The sequence below is a fragment of the Phoxinus phoxinus genome (assembly GCF_949152265.1).
Source record: "Phoxinus phoxinus genome assembly, chromosome: 24".
In the NCBI taxonomy this organism is placed as follows: Eukaryota; Metazoa; Chordata; class Actinopteri; order Cypriniformes; family Leuciscidae; genus Phoxinus; species Phoxinus phoxinus.
The window spans coordinates 5,936,226-5,956,145 of record NC_136899.1 but is presented as its reverse complement, the minus strand read 5'-3'; the positions used below and the strand labels follow the sequence as shown (position 1 = coordinate 5,956,145).

The 19,920-nt window shown below is 35.8% G+C and overlaps 2 long non-coding RNA genes across 2 annotated transcripts; both read left to right on the top strand.

The window, feature by feature from the left end:
- The first annotated feature begins 987 nt into the window (after positions 1-987).
- LOC306993121 lies at positions 988-10,063 on the top strand. Its single transcript, XR_013796406.1, has 3 exons — positions 988-1,123; positions 6,050-6,259; positions 9,298-10,063. It is a non-coding gene; the product is annotated as an uncharacterized lncRNA (long non-coding RNA).
- A 1,659-nt stretch (positions 10,064-11,722) lies between these two features.
- LOC306993120 lies at positions 11,723-19,354 on the top strand. The gene is made up of 3 exons (XR_013796405.1): positions 11,723-11,780; positions 13,415-13,559; positions 19,178-19,354. It is a non-coding gene; the product is annotated as an uncharacterized lncRNA (long non-coding RNA).
- The last annotated feature ends 566 nt before the right edge of the window (positions 19,355-19,920 follow it).

Here is a 19,920-nt window from a genome sequence, read left to right as displayed (position 1 = left end):
TTTTATTAAGGTTAGGGATTCAAACAAACCTTTATTCTCAAGTATTAAACTTCAATGCATAATTCATCATACGCCATCATGCTACAGTCACAAAGGAGACTTATGTTATATTATGTGGCTCATTGACCGGGCTTATGATTTTACAATTCAAAGCAGTTCGATTTATGGTTTTCATTTGAAATATTATAGATTTCACTGCAGCATTGTTATTGTTTACTAAAGTTACAATATGAAACTGAAATAAAGCTAAAATAAAATACAAATATTATATGGAAAAACTAAATTAGGAATTGAAATGTTAAAATAAGTATTCAAATAAAATAAAGCCACATATAGAAATATAAAAAATGTAAACTAAAATGAAAACTGAAAATTGAACAATAAAATTGGTAACACTTAAGTTTCGGGTCCAGTTCTCACTATTAACTATTAGCAGGCATACTACTAGGATATTGATGGTTTATTAGTACTTATAAAGCACATATTATTAATAACTTATTCTGAACGACCATATTCTACATCCCTTTATTCTACCAAATACCTAAACTTAACAACTACCTTACTAATTAACAAAGCAAAAGTCATAGTTAATAGTTAGTTAATAGTGAGAATTGGACCTTAATCTAAAGTGTGACCTACTGTACATATTTAATGTTAATACGTAGTATATAAACAATACTGTACTGAAATAGCACTGCTTGAAGATGTCCCAGGACATCCTAGCATCACCTTGGCAACCAACCACAACATCATGGTGGCAATTTTTGCACACGCAAGCACCTTTCATTTCCTTTCTTTTTTTTATTGTGAAACTTTTTTGTCATTGTCCTGATTAGTGTTACTATAAGTTGTGCTTGTAACATGGAATGGATCTTCATAAGAACAATATGAAAAACAATGTGGAAGCAGTTAGTGTTTTTATCTGAGCTCAAATATCTGTGTCTGTTCTGTTAAATATCTGTTCTGTGTCGATAACCAGATGCAGGACTGGACTCTCCGGAGAGCGTGTTGTCGGCAGGACAGTTTGTCACTCTGCACTTCTTCACGGATCAGGTGGAAGATGTCTGGTCAATAATACCTCACTGTTGCTTCCATTAAAGGCATGTGTCCAGCAGTGATTCAGGTGAGAGTGCCAACACAGCCTGAAAGGCCTCTATGATATACACAGCAGATATATATTTGCTTAATGTACATTTAAAATGAGCATATCATCTCCCAGGAACACACTGCTTAGGAATTTACCAGCATACATAGAATTATATCATTTATATAATTTTCAGTAGTTTCGGTTCCTATCCCAGCTTAATAAGACATACATGTAGGCATACATGTTCTCAGTTCTGTTAGTTGGCACTAGTCGAGCCCATTGCATTGTGGGTTTTTGTATATTGTACTATTCTTTTCTGTATATGTGACCCTGGAACACAGTCACGAGTCGCACGGGTATATTTGTGGCAATAGCCAACAATACATTGTATGGGTCAAAATTATAGATTTTTCTTTTATGCCAAAAATCATTAGGATATTAAGTAAAAATCATGTTCCATGATGATATTTTGTACATTTCCTACTGTCAATATATAAAACATTTATTTTTGTGAGGGAATGCTGCACAATCGCGAACATAAATGGACAACTTTAAAGGAGATTTTCTCAATGTTTCGATTTTTTTGCACCCTCAGATTCCAGATTTTCAAATAGTTGAATCTCGACCAAATATTGTCATATCATAACAAACCATACATCAATGCAAAGCTTATTTATTCAGCTCTCAGGTGATGTATAAATCTCAATTTCAGAAAATGTACCCATGTGACTGGTTTTGTGGTCCTGGGTCACATAGTTGGCACAATACTGTTCTGGTTTCATAATACATTTGCAAATAGTTTTCTATACTAAAATGTTCATACTGTGTGCAGTAGTTACACTGCAACAATAGTATGAGTAGAACGGTAGTATATCATTCCAAATGTTCCCTCAGCGTACATAATGTTTAGCAACTCTCATCATCGTCTGCTCAAAAACAGTGCAGCATATACACCTCATGCATGCACTCATGGTGTTGTAGTTTCACTGGAGGAGAGTCACAATAGGGGATTTATGGCAATAGTGGCGAGGCTCAATGGGCACCAGGTGCGGCTCATCACAAGTTGCCAGCAATGTTCCATTTACGCGCGTCTACCCTTAACCACTGCTGCGGGCCTGGACACTAGCCAGCATCAGGAGGGCGCGGGATGATTATTGGAGACATGGAGATTCCACTGTCGCAGGTGTTAGAAGCAGGAGGAGTGGTGTGATAAAGGATTACTTTCCAAGAATGAAAATGAAAGGAGAGGAACACACGCTCCCCCCTCCCTTCAAAGCCTGTCTTTTTTCATGTATTACCTCTTATAATGTTTCTAGAATTCCATTTTTCTCTTGTGCAGTTTGTTCTTTTGTGGACTGATGAGGTTTAGATTAAGGCAAGACACCCCAGGTAGAATTAGAATAAAAAAATAATAAAAACACAATAGATATCACCTGACATCCCAAGTTGATTGATTACATTAAGAATTGTAATACAAAAAAGTTTTTTGAAATGTTGTGTTTAAATATGCAAATTATGCATGATCTAATTAAATATGTGATTATTTGCATGCAGCAAACAGAAAATCAGAACATTGGTTAAAGCCAGGTTCAAAATTATTTTCATTTTGTTAATATACTGTATTAGAGTCTACAGTTTTTAGAGAGGGTATTTTGAAAATCTCTTTTTATTATTCCATAAATCAGAAAATACTGTCAACAGCCAGAAGAAAAATTACACCATTTTTTTTAGGAATGAAATGTCTCAAGTCAGACAAACCCATGAACAAACAAACCCCTCTGTTAAATCCTTCAGAATATAGAATAAATCTGTAAAGTTTTGTTTAAGTGGTGTGGAGATTTCTGGCTCAGTGCAGGAGAAAAGGCTCATTTTAAGGAAATTTAGTAAAGATATGCATTGTAATTGAAATCTACAGATGCAAAGAGATATAAAATAAAATAAACACTTTAATAAAATAAACACAAGTGCATTTCGGATGTTTTCTCCCTACTCTTCTTCTGTTACAGTGAAAAGCAGCGTAATATTCAGTACCTACTGCTGTGTATGCTGTTAATATGTATCGAACAACAAAAGAAAAACAGAAAATCACTCACTGCTCTTGATTGAATAACTTTAGTAGCTTTAATGAGAATACATTTCTTGAATGCTGGTGTTAAAAGCTCAGGCGATGGAGATAAACACGGTGGACTGTGTAGAGCTCACTCAGGGGAGGAGCTAAGCTAATAGAGCCGTGGGCGGGGCCTGTGCAATGTGATGTCACTTTGGAGCACATTCCTCCAAATCGTTTCAGATTTATGGGAAAAATAACAAACGTGTACAGTATGGATGATTGGTTTTTTTTTTTTTTTTTTTTTTTTTTGAGTGGTTGTCCACTAAATTGTGTTGTTACTGCATTTAAAAGGAGGGCTGACACGAGTCCTTGACATTGACAAACTAACTCTGAACATGTAGCTTCAAATAACTCGGCAGCCATTTTTTAGTCTTTAGTGTTTTTGTCTCCTCTCTTTGGGTTTTTCTTATATAGACCTTCATAAACGATAACTCGAATGGTGTTCTGTAATTATTTATAATTAGCTGAGATGCCGCAATGAAGCACTTGTTGGAGACCCAAGCCAATTTGAAGCACTCTGTCAGGAGACCAGAGCATGTGCTAATAATTCTGACCTAATTCTGCCGTTCGCTGCATTGCATGAGGTCATCCACGACAAACGGGGATCTGCTGTCCCTATGGCAACCAAGGACAAATTGCTCTTTAATGCAAACATACAGTATTTGTTTGCAATTGGCCCACGAGAGAGATAAAGACCTTGAAGCGCTTTTAATATTTTCTGTGATTGGCTGGAGACTTGCAGCCATTTAGTTGCTTTTCTATGAGAGTAGATACAAACTTACACATCCCAACTCTGGGAAGCTCATTTTATCTCAAAAATGTTTTTATACACTACCGTTCAAGTGTTTCGTGTCGCTAATATTTTTATGCTCACCATTTATTTGATCAAAAATACAGTAAAAGCAGTAATGAAATATTGTTCCAATTTAAAACAGCATTATTCTATTTTAATATGACATTATTTCTAAAATGTAATTTCTTCCTGTGAGTTTTTCAGCATCATTACTCCGGTCTTCAGTGTCACATGATCCTTCAGAAATCATTCTAATAACTTACATTTATTATTATTATTAATGTTTAAAACAGTTCATATTTGTGTGCTTCAAGACTTCAAAAGTGCAGCGTTTATTTCAAATGTTTTGTAATATACATTTCTTCTGTCGCTTCATCAATTTAATGCATACTTGCAAAAAAAAAGTATAAAAGTATTTAAAAAAAAAAAACTTTAATCTTATAATTTGAATTCACGGTGTACACTAAAGTTTAAACCAGATTGAGAGGTCTGAATTTGGCTTGCAGGAAAAATAAACACAATGACACAGAATCATTGTTGTGTTTTGTGGTGAGTATGGGGTGAAGCGGGGTGAAATGTTTGGGAAACGCTGTGATGTTTCTGTACTCTCTTGAAGCACAGTTGAAGATTAGCCACCTGTTCGAGATCCAACTCTCTGTCTCTCTCCCTACGGGTTGAACCGGGCCAGAACTCGACCCTGCCTCTCTTTAACATCCAGATCTGTCAGTGAGCTCATCTTTGGCTTTCATCTGTGTGCTCAGCACCACTCGCTTCTAAAACAACCCCGCACATCTGGCGAGATATAAAATCCCATCTATAAATCTCATAGGAAAAAGAATGGACTTTATAAGATACTGTACCAGTTTATATGAAACGCTGTAAAGCTTGTACTCCTCACTCTTTTGCCAGAACCTTTAAACCTCCCGTTATGCAGCCATCTGCACTACCCCACTAGCCACTAGCTTCACACACTGCACACCACTATCATGCTTAACAGACTACCCTCAAATACTACACTTCACCCTTAAACCCTACAGTCAGAAATAGCATGCTATCATACTATTTTAGAAGCATGCATTTTGTGCACAGTATATGACAATTTTCTGTATGCATAAAAAACTTGGAAGCTGTACTACATTTGCCAAAATGTGCAGTATGGAACCAGACACTGCATGGAATGTTTGTATCCCATAATGCAATTCACCTTACGTCAAGAGGCTGAAAGTGAAGGCTGTCCCAATTCGAAGGCTTCTTCGAATGCGGCCTACAAATGCGTCCTTGGTTTCCTGGGCTGTGAAGGATGGAACTGATGGATCCTTTGCAGCCTAGCCTATCCCAAGATGCATTACACGACAGCATTTTTTTTTTTTTGAGAAAATTTCAGATTACACTTTTAAATGTAAGTATTGGTTTTGAACTCACTTGAATATCTAATGATAAAAATGTTTTTCTTTAAAACTGGTTGGAAGGGTTACTTTTAAAAATGTATTAAAATTGCTTCATAAAATGTATGTAATGTAATCCATAATGTAATCCAAGCACCACAATGCGAAAGTAATGTAATCTGGTTACTTTTGGATTCCTTCAAGGTCACATGTAAATAAAGTCAAGTAAAACGCAACATTTAAAAGAATGATTGCTCATGCACCAACGTTCAAAAAAGGCCGACTAGGCGACAAGAGCAATCCTCCATACTAGGGTAGACCATCCCATTTAACGGCGCTTACGGTTCAACCTTCGCGGACTTCAAAGAAAAAAATATTTCAAATGTTAATAATGTTTCACAATATAACTGTTTTTACTGTATTTTTGATTAAATAAATGCAGCATCAGTGGGCTTAAGAGACTTCTTTAAAACAATTTAAAATATCTTACCGACCGCAAACGGTGTATATTGCTCAGAATGTTTAAAACCTTAAAATACACATTTAAAAATACATGTTTACAATTTTGTAAAAATATCGTTTTATCCATGTGCTTGTTGGATAATCAGTGTAGCAAATATTTTTTCTATCAATCTGTATTTTTTCTGTAACTGTACTGTTCTCCTTCACTCCAGATCTCCGAAGCTGACGTCACACAGGCAGAAGTGAGGATCTTTACAGCTCCGTGGCTGATTTTGAGCTTCAAACACGAGGGCGTCAAGTTGATTTAAAGTGCCGGGAGTCTGCGAGCAGCTGGCCAGTTGTATTCAGACAATCAATCCATCTGCCAGCCAATCCCAGCCAATCTAACCGGCAGCGCGGGGCACTTTGTGCCGCCCGTGAAGGTTTGTTCCACAACATTACGCTCCTCTTTAAGAGATGAATGCATGCGAGAGACATTTATCAAAAAAGGGAAGACGTGAAATGAAATTCACAATGTTTTATACTCTACACCATACTGAGTTTCATCCATATCTGTCTTTACTTTGCCTCTTTTTCTTACTTCCTTTTCTCTCTCTCGCTTGCTTAACGAACAAAGGAAAGTTAATGGAGGAAGTCTACAGGCTGAAACTTTTTCACATGTGCTCGATTTAGTCATGCTTTTCCAACCTGTCATGATATGACTATGATATAAACAAACACATCACCTGTCCTGATCATTTAGACGAAACTCACGCCAGGCTGTGGAAACAAGTGCCGAATCCAAATGTGACATAAAACAGCGTACAGTCACATTATATAAGGCTCCTCACAAATGTCAGAGCTGCAATAACCCAGAGCTCTAATTTCTCCTTCTTAAGGTCAGCAGGTGTGCATAAACTTCTTCCGCTTGTTCAGAATGATCGATACCTCCATTGTTTTGAGTAAGGACTTGTCCACCTCACATATGGGCAGCGCCATTGTGGCATCTGCCGGCGGAGAGATAGAAAACCCTCAGGGTTCACTGAGGTTTTAAATATGCATCAGTTGGCATTTGTATCACTATCACAAGGTGACACATTCTGATGGTTATCAGAACATCTGTTATGTTGTCATTTCCCTTATCACGTTTCTGCTCCATCATACAGTATTTATACCAAGCTCTTTTTTAGAAACTTTTCAAAACACTCACATGCAATTGTGAACTAAATACTCTCTTTTCTTTTCAGAAATGTTTTAAACTTGGAATATGATCAGTCAAAATATCAGATTTTTTGGGGGGAATCTAGTGGAATAAAAAAAAAGTTTTTCACTTAGTGTAAATTACACTTAATTAAATAATTGACACTAAGTGAACAACGCAATACTGTAAAAAAAAAAAAAAAGTATTTATTTCAAAATATTTCAAAAATATAGTTTTTTATACTTTTTGTTTACCGGTAGTTGTATTAAATTTTTATCGTTTTTTTTTTTTTTTTTTTCATAAAAGGTTTAATTTATATAAACCCATATAATTGATTATAATCAAATATAATAATAGTCCACATTAAAATATAATAATAGTCCATATTTAAATATATTTTAAAATGTAATACTTATTTTTTATGGTATCACACTATTTCTGTTTTTACATACAGTAAGTCTCTTCTTTAAAAACATAAATACATTTTAATATTACAAACTTTTGTGTATACAATATACAAAACAGAATGTTTATACAAAAAATACACAACTCACTATAAGCGCAGAGGAGAATAGTGAGTCACAATTGGTTCAATTCAATTGGTTCAATATATATAATATATATATACTAGAACCAAATGTGAGTCGAGACTCCTGTGTGAATGGTGTTTTTTTATGTGGTGTATATGTAGTCAGTCGTTTGCTGAGATCCATGATGGTCAGGATTCTGTGTTAGAAGGCAGCTGCCAATGTCGTCCGTGAACAGCGAGGCGGCTCACTAGTTTTTGGTGTCATACTGTACCAGGTTTCTCTCAACAGTCCACCTTCCCTTCAGCCCCAATGTTCTCTGAGTAGGACATGCGATCCCACCCTGAAGGGAATGATTGGTTATATCTTTGAATGATTTATTTGTTGCTAATGACATCTAAAACCATCCTCTGACAGGGTTACCATATGTACAGTCAATAAACTGAGCTGTCTCTTATTACTTATTGATTGATAGCGCATTGCTACTTATTTTGCTTTTGCTGTGGCCGTAGCGATGAGCCGAAAACACACCGCATGAAAATAAATTTGTACAGAGGCTACATGGCAATGAATTACTGATATAACATTTTCTCTTTAACTGTGTTAACTCAACTGGTCAGCATGTGGTTATATTATGATGACATTTGATAGTGTAGTATTTAGGCACAAAATAATCATATATATCAAAGCACTGGTGAAATTTTGCATTAAATTGATCAAAAGTGGCAAAAAATGAATTCTAATGTTGCAAAAGATTTGTATTTAAATAAATTGTGTTCTTTGAACGAAGAATTCATCAAATAATCCTGACAATATCACAAAATTCAACTTTGCCACCATATACGTAAATAAATTAAATTTTAAAATGTATTAAAATAGAAAGCACTTATTTAACGTTATAATATTTCACAAAATTCTTTACTGTATTTTTGATCAAACAAATACAGCCTTGGTAAGCAAAAGAGACTTCTCTCTCTACAAATATTATTTTTTGGGTGGTTGGGTTGTTTAAAAAAAATACTATATATAAAGATTTTGAACAAAAATGTATGCACCTCTTGATGGAAATAAATGTTATATGTTATTTCAATCAAGAGGTGCATCAGTTTTTGGTCGTGATCTTGTACTGACAATGCAAGAGTCCAGCACTGTGTAAAGTCTCCTCCAGCACATCCCAAAGACTTTCAATGATTTTAAGGTCTGGACTCAGAGGTTCAATTCATGTGTGAAAATGATTATTCATGCTCCCTCCCAACCATTCTTTCACAATCTGAGCCTGATGAATCTTGACATTGTCATCCTGGAATATGGCCATGCTGTGTCTCATACATGGATGTTTAAGAAATGAAAAGCTACACTCCATCAGTTAGGGTTAAAGGAACTGTTGCTAGACATATAACATGTTAGAAACATAATAATCACTGCAATAATGATCCAATCGTAGACTCTTAAATCATTCGCAAATCCAAACAGCGATTTTTTTTTTTTGGCCGGGCAGTGTACTATATCAGCATTTTTTTTCCCAACACAGATCAATATGACCTACATCTGTGTGAGAGAACTATCCATGTGTTTCCTGACTGTGTGAGATTGACTAAGTGAATGTCAGTCCGGAGTTCCCTTGTTTTATTTACAGGAACATTTGACCCTGTTTCCCAGCTTGACTCATGGTTTCCAGTCTGGCATCAGCACACCTCCTTTGTTTCTTTGTTCCTCTCTTTATTCATCTTTCTTTTCCTCCTCATTTCCACAGCGCACCTTCCAAACCGAGCCTAACCTTTAAAGCCGGCGGCCACCGTGTCCATCCTCCCATTCTGTGGTCTCAGCAAAACGGTTCAGAGGCCACAAAACCAAAACACAATCATCTCCTTTGGAAAATATTGTTGGGCCTTGGCCGATGTGTTCTTTCTGTCTGCTTCTGTAGTGCACACAAACACAGATGACTGTTTGCCGTCTCTCTGGCCCGCCAACAGCGCACGACTGGGAACGTCCTGCTTCCACGAGCTGAGTTATCTTTCCTTCTGTAGCCGGAAAGGATGTGGAGGGAGGTGAGGGGAGTATCTGAGGGAGTTTAGAGGAAATTTGGAAACACAAAAGGCTTGTAAGTGGGGGACGGTAATGAATCCAGAGGTGTGGAGAACAGGCGTACAGGAGAAATGGGCCGTGTGGGAGTTTCTTGTAAAGCTGATGAAGATTGAGTTATTGAAGAATTATCATTGTGCTTCTCCAGGGGAACATCAGCACTGATGTGACCGCCTGCAGAGACCAAAGCAAACACAGTTACAGCCTGTAGTCTGTCTGGTTATCAGGACCTGTCTGTGCTTATTTCTCTCAGTGTCTTTGTCAAGCTCTGGTATTTCTTTCCATTTATCAGTCATTTTCTGCACTATGGTTCAGTCACTTTCAAAGAGAAAACAGAAAAAAAAGATTTCACCCAAAATATGAACTAAACACACACACACACATATATATATGTATATCACTTATATACTAATTTATATAATTACTAATTAGTTATATTTAGGTGGAGAATGTGCTTGACTCTCATGGAATTTGTCACTGCAAAAAAAAATTAGTTCTAAAGATTTCCAAGCAAAATGTGATTTCTTTATTGTTTTTATTATTTATGTATTTATATTATTATTTTTGGTTGATAAACCCAATTTTTTTACATTCGTATGTAGTTGAACTGTCCATTCAGTTGGAATAGAGGTATTTGCTGTACACATTTTACATAGAAGAATATAAAGAATAAATTTAGCCACAAACGAAGAGATCATGCCAACAGTTTCTTTTTTATGGAAATTACTGTGTAATTATGCTCTGGGACTGTTAGAGATATGATTGTTGTTGTGCTCGCATTAAACTGTGATCATATCACTGTTTTTCTAGTTTTTTATATGTTAGTAAAGTTTTGTTGTGCACCAAAGTAATATTAGTCAATTTATTGCATCATTTCATTTTTCATAACCATTTTTTCACCCTTTCTCTGACCGTTAGACTTAAACATGACCTTTTTTTGCTGCTGCTTCTGTGTAAACATCCTCTTTGTGAAAATGTAAAGCAGTGTTTTGCTGTGGGTTTGCAAGTCTCGCATTCTGATAGTATAAATGCTTTTATTCACAAGATCAAGGCAGATTTGATTTCTCACATGGCACCTTTAATGGTTGTTTCTGTACATGTGTGCATGAGTGTGTCTTCATTGTGTGATTGGGTTTGACATTCTTAGGACAGGATTGCATTAATGCCATGCTTCCCGTACCTGCCTGCTAATGGTCTGGGATGTCCAGTCCCACTGGACTCAACGAGACATTAATTTACTGAGCGCCTTTCACTGTGAGGATTTAGATGTGTGTCATGGGGACAATATGCAAATGTTTTACATTTACTGTGTAACTACGTCAACTAACTCTCATTAAAATATTAGTAGATTGATATATACGGAGTAGCTTAATATCTGCTAACACTTTATATTGATGCTCCACCAACAGATATTCTGAATATAATAGGGCTGTGAAACGAATAATCGCGATTAATCACATCCAAAATAAACGTTTCTTAAATATATACACGCATGTGCGCGTATTTATATATATATGAATTATACACAGTACACGCACATTTATTATGTAAACACAAACTTTTATTTTGGATGCGATTAATCACTTAATTAACAGCCCTAGAATATAAGTAACTTTGCAACTACATGTCAACTTTTTCTCCTAACCTGAAACCTAACACCTATCACTCTTCTAATACTCTAATGAGAGTTAGTTGACATGTAGTTGCAATTTGCAAAGTTACTTCTAGTTAGTAGAATATCTAAAGTGGACAATTGAAATAAAGTGTCACCTTATCAATGGGACTGTAAAAAGATTGATATTAATAATTACAATAGAATAATGCAAATAGAATGTGGTATAAAGTATATGCAGTGATTTAGATACTGACCTGTTTGTGGCCTCAATCTCTCTTATCATTGTGGCTCAGTCTTTTATGACCTGCTGTCTCATAGAGGCTGATCTCTGAAGCTCTCATTGATGTGGCAAATTCAGTGTGAAATGAGAAACTTTCTCCTGCGTGCTTGTGTTGATGAGTCAGATGGCCTGTGCACAGTCTCGAACATGTAACAGACAGCTGTCCCATTTGCAATTGATTTTTTCTTTCTTTCTCTCAACAGGACTAATTACCTACAAGCTGACTGATGGGGGAAAGCAGCGAATGAAATTAATAATGGTAAGAGTGATATCATCCATCTTTGGCAGCATCTCAGGGGAAGCAATTTAGACCTTTTTATACACGCAACAAGTGTCAATTAAAATGACTGACTGTGGCACCCGTAGCTACAGATGCTGAGAGAGGGTCTGAACATTAAGTCAATGGTAGGCCTGAAGTTTTCGAGTGTATTGTTGACACCCAGCCACCACTGAAAACGCACTGCATAACAGTGCATTTATTTCTTCCATTAAAAAGATAGTTCATCTGAAAATGAAACTTTTGTCATTAATTACTCACCCTCATGTCGTTCCAAGCACGTTAGACTTTCGTTCATCTTCGGAACACAAATGAAGATGTTTTTGATGAAATCTGAGAGCTTTATGTCCCTCAATTGACAGCTTCGCAACTACCACTTTGACGCTTCAAAAAGTTCATAAAGATATCGTAACAATAAACCCATATGAATTGAGCGGTTTAGTCCAAATTTTCTGAAGAGACCCGATCGCTTTATATGATGAACAGATTGAATTTAGTCTTTTATATGAAGCGTCAAAGTGGTAGTTGCGTAGCTGTCAATGGAGAGTAAAGCTTTAGATTTCATCAAAAAGATCTTCATTTGTGTTGAACAAAAGTCTTGCCGGTCTGACGAGGGTGAGTAATTAATGACAGAATTTAGTTTTTTTGGGTCAACTATACATTTAAGCAATTATATTTTTAGTGATATTGAATATTTTGGATATTCTTCTAAAATATCATATTTTAGGCTTATAGTCAATGACTTATAGTCAACTCTTTTATATAATATCCTTGCTGATTCTGATACATCATTTGCGATGCTTTATGGTATAAGTACATTTTTTTATCCCTTTTTTACTACCTTTGCTTTGCGGTTCATGAAACAGTTTTTCAAAATGCCTAGGGAGAAAATAAATGGAAATGATTTTCTTTAAAAATCATTGTATTTAATAGGGTCTATTTGATGACTGTGATCAAAATAAGAATGCAATTATCATACTTTTTTTTTTAGGATAAAAACAAAATTAAGAATAATTCAAATAAAACACATTTGATTAAAACTTAATTAACAATAATAATAACATTGATTTGAATTATATTAAGTGTATTTTTTTTATTAAAAAGTCAGCAATCAGAAACAAAAGAAATGTAAGTAACACGTCACCTTAGATGTACACATAAAACATTAATAACTCACAGTCGCTGCATTCATTTCATGTTAACTAGAGTTTTGCTTTCATGAGCAGGCAAATCAATAATGATTGAACTTATGAAAACAAGAAAGCAGCGAACTGTCTGTGTGATAAACAGCCTCGTCAACTCTATTAATATACTTAATCAATGACTAATGAGGCGATGAGTCAATTCTTATTTATCGGAAATGCTGTCTTCACACCAATTGACAAAATATGTCGGGACTCTCCCACACAGTTTACTAATATTTATCAGAACCGACGGGAGCTGTAAAAAAGTGTAGGACAATGTGCTGACGCATCAAATCTGCTGGTAAACAAACAGTTATTTAATCATTTCTCATTAATCATTTAATGTTTCCTGTGATCATCATTGCGTTTCTCCTCTTGTCAAGTGTCTGATGTGTATCAAACACTTTCCTGATTTATTCTCCTTCCTCTCAGAACTTGCAATTGGCGTGTTTCCGATTAACAAGGCAACCAGGAGTCATCTCAGCTGATGAGGAAGTCTTCAGAGACCGCAGCCAATCAGAGCGCAGCTCCTCACAGTTACCGAGCGTGGTTCATTATGTGCTCTGATTTGCATTAGGTAAATGATTTGTCATATCATATGTGATGGAAAATTACTCATGACTATATTTAGAAGAATTAGAGATTATCTACAGAGTGGAAAAATTAGATGGGAGAATAGCCACGCTATTTTCCACATATATTGGTTATAAGTGTCATACTGTGTGCAACAGGGGTGTAAACCATTCATAACTGAATTGAGAATGCATTTAGTTTCAAATGTAGGATGTAGAATTGCAATTTGATTTTGAATATAAGGAAGTAGAATTGAAATCCATATAACTAAGATTTAAAGGGATAGTTCACCCAAAAATTAAAGTTATGTAATCATTTACTCACCCTTAAGAATTTCTTCTGCTGAACACAAAAAAATATGTTTTGAAGAATGTCAGTAAACAAACAGTTGATGGACCCCATTGACTTCCATAGTCTTTTTTTGTTCATACTATGGAAGTCAATGGGGCCCGTCGACTGTTTGGTAACCGATATTCTTAAAAACATATTTTTTTTGGGTGAACTATCCCTTTAACTGAAAGGCAAAGCTGGTCAAGACAAACTTTGAATGTTGGTTCGACAAAAGTTAAACGTTTTGAAAAAGTAAAAAAAATTTTTTTGAAGTTTTATAGGATGGATGGATGGATGGATGGATGGATGGATGGATGGATGGATGGATGGATGGATGGATGGATGGATGGATGGATGGATAGATAGATAGACTGATAGATAGACTGATAGATAGACTGATAGATAGACTGATAGATAGATAGAGCCAATTCTTCTGTTTTGAACTTTACACAACCCTGATGTTCAACAGCTCAGTTCTGTCATGTTTGACTTTTGGAGGCTTGTTTACCAAAGTGGAATCAGGTTTACAAACAATTAAATTTGACAGTAGTAATATTTCCACATTTGTCTACTAAATACAAAGATGTTTTCTTTTCATTAGTGACCAGAATTATGTTAATGAAAAGTCCACAGTAGGATTTTGCAATCTTCACAGCATGAAAATCAAACGACGACATAATTTCCCCCTCGTTTTACCCTCTGACCAGCTCTCATTTATTCCCCATCAGCGGCCCCTGGGCTCCAATCAACATAATCTCTTTCACTTTGACCCACATCTACAGCCAAAGAATAAGACTTGACTGAGATTTTGTCTGTTTTTCTCCTGTTGTGAAACAAATTAGAAATAAATCAACCCGCTCGTCTGAACATCAGGCGGCCCGGATAGACATATTAACGTAATTTACATGAGCACCACAGGAAAATCCAGTCGACCGCTGGCCAGGTCTCATTAAATTAACGTGATAATGTCCCATTCTAATTTACAATTACTCCCTGCCTTCAAAATGATGCTATTGAGCCCCGGATCCACCCTGCTGTCATTGAAAATCAATGATGTAACGTTTGCTTGAGCTCACAAGAGGTACAATTAACTGATCACATTATCCTAAAGAAAACTCATTCCAGCTAATACAGTGTTTATCTTGGTCCTCTGAATGATTCACAGTGAACTCCAGGAGCAAATGGTACGTGATCCGTGCACCATTGGGATAATCACTATTACGGTAATACTTGGGGTTAAGGATTTGAACAAACCCCTGGGATGATCTGGGATATGTTTAAAAATGATCCGAATACATCCCAGATTGTGCAATTTAACAACGTTCAACTTTGCAAGTAATATACAGTACACTACCATTTAAAGGTTTGGGGTCAGTACGTTTAAAAAAATAATTTCTTTTTTTAAGAAATTAATACTTCTACTAAGCAAGGGCGCTTTAAATTGATCAAAATTGACTTTTACATTGTTACAACCAATTATTTATATTAATAATTATATTAATAATAACTTTCTATTCATCAAAGAATCCTGAAAAAAAATTAGCAACTTTTTTCAACATTGATAATAATTAGAAATCATCATATCAGAATGATTCCTGAAGGATCATGTGACACTGAAGACTGGAGTAATGATGCTGAAAATTCAGCTTTTGCATCCCAGGAATACATTTCTTTTTAAAATTTGTTAAAATAGAATGCAGTTATTTTAAATAGTAATGATATTTCACAATATTACTGTTTGTGTTTTGATCAAATGAATGCAGCCTTGAATATGAGACAAAAACATCATACCAACACTGATCTTTTAAATTTTAGTATAATAAGGATTTTTCTTTTTATTCTGCCTTTGTTATTTTAATTGTTGTAAAAATACAACAGACATGCATGGTTTACCTGAATTGATGCAATGTTTTATAATATATAAGTGTCATTTTGCATTTTTGTGTGGGTAATGTGGCTGTAAATACAATTCAGCTCAAGATTGGCTCAGCACGAAGCCTCCTAGTACACCCTAGCAACCACATAGCAACGCCTTGGCATCATGGCAGTGAATTCCAGTTCATTTATTCACAGTTGATTATGTACCATAATTAGCACTGCGCCCGGTAAAAAGTCCCATTAAACATTGTTACAGCAAGATGATATAAAAAACGAAGGAACACAGTCTTTCGAATGCATTCCATCCATCTGTTCGCTCTCCTCTTTTATGCCGTGATATATTTTATCCTTGCCTATTTGCTTTATGTCCACACATTCCTAGAATAAAGAGTTCACATGACTGTAAAATGAGATTTGCTCATTACGAGTTACAGCAGTTTAGTGGCCCACAGGTCTAAAACTGCTCATTTAGTTTCATCTCTATCATTTCTCTCTCTGTCCTTTATTTGCCGTCTCTTCCAAGGTCCTTTCTCTGTACCTGCTCTCCTGACTCTAACTGTACGAATATTTGTGGCTACAGATTACATCAAGTCTGTATTAGCTTTGAACGGTAGATTTCAGGATTAAATAATTACCAGAAAAGCAGGGCATCTTTTCTCGCTTTAAGTCGGTGTTGGGTGATTTCTGAGGTGCGTGTCAGTCTGTTGATGCAGATCTAGTGCTTAGATCTATTTTATATTGACTTATCTAAGAGTGTTTTGGTTTGTGTGAGTTTGACGTAACTGTTTAGCAGGATAGTTCAGCGTCGTTTTTCTATATTCATGTTTTTTTTAATGTATTTATTCACTCATATTACCTAAAACCTCCAACTAAACAAAAGCTGCATTTACGTTACATTGGTTCAAGTGACCCAGTTACCATTTTTCCTCCCATGTGGCAAAAATTGGATATGAAAAAGCACATGGATTCTGATATTCTCAGACCGGTTTCAGGCCTCATTCATGTGGAAATAAATCTGATATGAATCGGATATGTGCATTTGCGACTGCCATGCAAGCGGACAGATTGGATATTCCCGTCAATACGAGCCGTACGTCATTGAAAAAGCGACGGTGGTGAATGACATCAACTCATTTGGACACCAACTGCGGTCACATGACTCCTCTTCCAATGGCGAAATGGAGGACGAAGGCTCAACCCAGTGTTTTGCTGACCTTTTGTTTGTGCCCTTTTTTTACTTCTTTTTTGGCCTAAGCTTTTCCAGGTCAGTATGTCTACCTTGGGTTGTTTCACCCAAGATGTAAGCTTTCCTATAGCTCAAACAGTAGAGCGTTGGCGCTTGCAACGCTAAGGTCATGGGTTTGATTCCCAGGGAAAGCAAGAACTGATGACAATGTAAAAATGTGTACCTTAGAATGCAATGTAAGTCACTTTGGATAAAAGCGTCTGCCAGATGAATAAATGTAAGCTGGTTGTCAAAAAAATTGGAATCGGGCATGAAGTCCTGCAGTGTAAATGCGGTCAAATTCTTCCTCAACACAAAATGTTTGTACTGTTTGTTCCCTGCAGGACATTGAAGTCACTCCTTGAACTAATATGCTTAACAGTATCAGCACAGCCACTTTTGAAGCGATGGTTCTTTCACAGATTGCGCATCAAGAGTGCCAGGTCAGCTTCAATAAATCCCTCGTACAGAAAACTATTTTTTTCCTTTTCTTTTTTACCCTTCTAATGCAGCATACGTCGATGACTTCAGGAACACTTGAAAATGTCATTGCATTAAATAACACATATCTGCAAACAATTGATGCTAAGAACTTCTCTGAAGCATTTATGCAAGACTTTAAACTGGTGTCAAGGTGATTTCATCACAATAAATTCGAATGTGTTTCTGGAACATTTGACAACCTGAAAGTTTTACAATACTTTAGTAAAATAGCACTTGCTTTGATATGTTATATCTAACATAATGGCATTTATTAAAGCAATAAGCTCCGAGAAACAGTGGTTTACAGTGAATTTAGACCAGCAAAGGGGCATTGGTAAATCACGGCTTCATGGGGCTTATAAAATATTGATTTTAATGAGGTCACAGGTGTATGTTTATAGAGTCATTTACAATGGCTTCGAACGCGGCTCAACCAATCAAAATCAAGGAATGGATTTATCCGTTTTATAAAGTGTTTTAAGTGTTCCCTCCATGCCCAAATAATTGGGGTATGAAGCCAACACACATACGGTTGATAATGTTTTTTTTTTTTATACCATGGTCTGTCTGAATACTCGATTCTGATTGGCTGGAAGGGCAATAAAACCGTTTAATGCACAGGTCAGTAGTCAGTTTAATCACCGTTCTATATTAACTCTTTCCCCACCAGCGTGAGTGAAAAAAATGCACGGATTATTCTTTACATATAAACTTGAGTCACAGATTTGTCAGATGCCTCCATTTAAAAAATCCAAAATACAGGCAGGGGTTTTCATTCTGTGAACTTCTGGAGGTGCAAAAAATGGGACAATAATTAGTAATATTTTATTTTGTCTTAAAAAGGGTATTTTCAGATCTATCAATGTCAACATGTTACCTTATAATATACTCTTTTTTTTTTCTTTTTTTTTTACACACTTAATGCATTTTATATTTTTGATGTCTGATGCCAAAATGCAGGTTCATCTACCCTTACAGTTGATAAAATACTTTAAGGAAAATATAAAAACAAACTATTTTATTTTGGAAACAAGTTTAATGTTTAATCATAATGTTTTATTTAACACTAATATTTTTCCACACACTCTTACTTGTAGTACCCTGGTTTGAAAAGTTTTAAACCCTTCTTACTTTACTAATAGCTGATAAAGTGATATTTTAAGCTTTGGATATCAATTTTGTCTTACAGCGTATGGTTTAGGGAAGTTATTTGTAAATGCTTTTTCTTTTTTCCGTATCTACTTAGAGAGATTTGGTTATAGCTTTCTAAATTGCTTCTCTATTCTAAACGTGGAAATATTCAGAATTTTTTTCATTCAACCCCGCCACAAACAAAAGGAAATGCTGACTCCATTGAGTGCTATTAATTGCTTTCCCATTCGTTCGGCTGATCTCCTGAAGATTAGATTGTAGCGTTTTGTCAGACGGACTCGTGTTATTAATTATCATTCCACTGCAATTTCGGGTCAAGGAAATTATATTTTGGAGAGAATCATCTGAAATGCAATAAGAGCTCTGGGCATATTGTGCATTAGAAATGAAGTGTGTGAACCTGTTTAGGGCCTCTTGTAGACGCAGTATGCTTTTGATTGTCGAGTTTTTGTTTTTTAACATCATTTTCAAAGATAATAATCATAAAGATAAATGTTATGATGTTTTTCCACAGTGCAACCTTAGACACTAAACAGCTGTCATTCTTTCTTCAGGTTGGAAACTACAGTTTTTCCAAAACACCTCTGACATTTTTGGAAAGTGTTTAGAGATCGTGAACTTACAGTACAAGTGCACGAACACTTTGTGTGTTTTACCCCCAGTGGGTTCAGACAGAACCACTAGGGGAAATAGTGAGGAACACACCTGCTGTGAACATCAGTCGAGCATGAAACCCACTCAGATGTTTCAATTGAAGGTACGTTTTTCACTGAGTATCTAAATGTTGGTTAAAGTTAGTCTGTTCCTCTCACAAAGCTTCAGATGACTTGGAATATAGCAAGCAATTTTGCGTTTAAAAGACGTATAATAGCCATCCAAACACAGCCCTGACGTCTAACAAGGCAAAATTTGGGCTGTCTGAACCTTTAAGACGTCTAACTATAGCCCAAGAATAGACGCACAGGCTACGCATAGAACATGTCAAAGAAATGAAACTAAACACCTTGTGATCACTGTTGACTTTGCTTACATGATGGAATATCATGTCACAAGTTATTTTGGCAAAAACAACATATAACCAAATTCAAGGTTATTTTGGCTAGAAGTGAAAGCCAAAATAACCGGATTATATTATCCGGTTACTCATAGCCGGATTATATCGGGTCTATAGTTAATCTAGTCGGTGAAATGACGGCTATTGCTTGCTGGGCACACTTAAAAATAAAGGTTATTTATTGGCATCTATGCATGAAGAACCTTTAGCATCCATCCATGGTCATGAACTTTGATGGAAACT